Raw genomic sequence first — 2,092 nt, forward strand, 5'->3', positions numbered from 1 at the left:
CCCCCCACAACACTGCCAAGCCCAGGCTGCTCGAAAAGGAGCGGGCTTCAGCGACGGATGCTCACGCCCAGAGAGGCCCAAAGCGGAACCTCTGTGTCCAGGGAGGTACTGCGGGACTTGCGCGAAAGTGGGGTAAGGGACCCCCCGGGGCCTCACCCACCCGCCGCGCGGCGTCCCTGGCGCGATGCTTGCGTTGGCACCTGTACTCCTGCGGGCCTGGGTGGAACCGACCCAGCAGAAAGGGTGCGCAGCAGCGGCCAGCGAGACTGGGACCTGAAGTCCCCATCTCCCGCACACAGAAGAGAGCACTGTGGCTCTTCGGATAAGGGTTTCCCCTCTTGCCCCAAAGAAAATGCTCATAGGCGGTTGTACCTATCTTCAGAAACTCCTAGGGAGGGCGCATTGGGATGGAGATGGGATGGATGTTCTGCTTCACCCTTGCGCCTGGATAATCAGAAGATAAAGAAGCCGGCGGAGTTCATCCAAGAGGCAGCTTGGCCCCTAAAAAGGTTTGCATGGAAATGTCTACAAGAGTGTCTTTATTTTCACTTTTCATTGATTACATAACTTTACATAGATTACACTGTAGTTAATTAATGAAACTGTCAAATCTCTCAAGACGGCTCACCAGTTACAAGCAGTTGGAGACACAGAGCCATTTCTCATCTATAAATTGGGCAAAACCAAAACTGCAACCCTAAAACAATTTGGCTTAAAATACTTACTTTTAAAACACAAATAGATCCTCAAGGGTTCATTTATTCAGTCTTATAGCTTGACAATCTATAAAGACTTTCTGTTGTATTTAAGGTGGGGAATAACTAAGGTTTGAAATCCATGCTGCCTCTTTCTTGAGTCTAGACTCTTAATGCTCCCAACCTGTTCCCTTGGTCCTGGTCCCCCAAATCTGGCCCGCCACTATTCCCGTAATGCCCCTTCCACCACCTGACCCAGCCATGGAGATAGCCTTGTCTCAGTGCATTCCTAAACTTATAGAACTGAAGACTCCACTGTTACAGCCCCCTTTCTAGAGGGCTTGGTGGGGGGTAGGCTTGAGAAGGATGGGGAGAGTCGCAGGAAGGAGGGCGAAGCCAGCAGAGCTCTCAGGGAGGGCCTGAGAGACAAAGGGGTGAAGGTTTTATAGTTGGAGTGCATATATTTCCAGCTCTCCAAAATGAAACATACCATCGCAGCTGGTATTACCGGCTGAATAGACAGCAAAAGACCTCTCTATGTGCGGGTCCTAGCGTGCTGCTTCTTAGCGCCAACGAGTCCTTGTCCCCAAAGTTGCCAAAACTTTAAAGGACGCCGGCCAAGGAGACCCTAGCATGGAAAGCCAGGCGTCCGGGGCCGAGTAAAGCCTCCTGGACTCCTCGAAAGCAGCTCACACCTGGAGCAGCCGGAGGCGGGGCGAGATCTATGCGAAGCTAACGGGTTCGGGTGAAGAACATCAAAGAAAAAGGAGCAGGATCGAACTTTAGAGGGACTGAAGGGCACGGCCCAAGAGAGCAGAATTGGGCTGTGGAACAGGCGGCGGGAGGACCAGGTTAGAGGGAGCGAAAGGAAGTGGATTAGAGGACAGCGGTTACAGGTTTCAGTCACTGCCATTTCCCCGCAGAGGGAGCTCCTCCACGCCCTGGAGGAGTACCCGGACTCCCACATCCTGTCTGCAACGACCCGGACTCCCCAGGGGATTCCAAGGGACAGCACCGTCATCCCCACAAATCATCAGGAGCCGAAAGCAGAGAATTTGCCCTACCTGGGCACTTCTGGAAGCACCCACTCAACTCTACAGTACGAGACAAAGGCTCTCCTAAGAGACCTTTCTCCAACTTTCTTTCTCTGCGTGTATGTGCCCTGATCCCTCCGTCCCCGCCGCCTTCTCTCTCTCTCCTTCTCTCTGTCTCCTATTTTGTCCTGGGAGATTCCTACTCGCGATGTGAAGCCTCGGATCCTCTGAGAACCGCATAGTCTCCTGCACCCTTGGCCTCATGCTTGTGGGAGGGGGGCCCCGGGAAACACACGGCTGCCCCTCCAACAGGCGTCCCTGGCTCCCCATTGGCCCCCCGGTCCCCGCCCCCCACCACCCCCT

The sequence above is a fragment of the Rhinopithecus bieti genome, unplaced genomic scaffold (assembly GCF_001698545.2).
Source record: "Rhinopithecus bieti isolate Rb0 unplaced genomic scaffold, ASM169854v2 scaffold_70066, whole genome shotgun sequence".
NCBI classification, from domain to species: domain Eukaryota; kingdom Metazoa; phylum Chordata; class Mammalia; order Primates; family Cercopithecidae; genus Rhinopithecus; species Rhinopithecus bieti.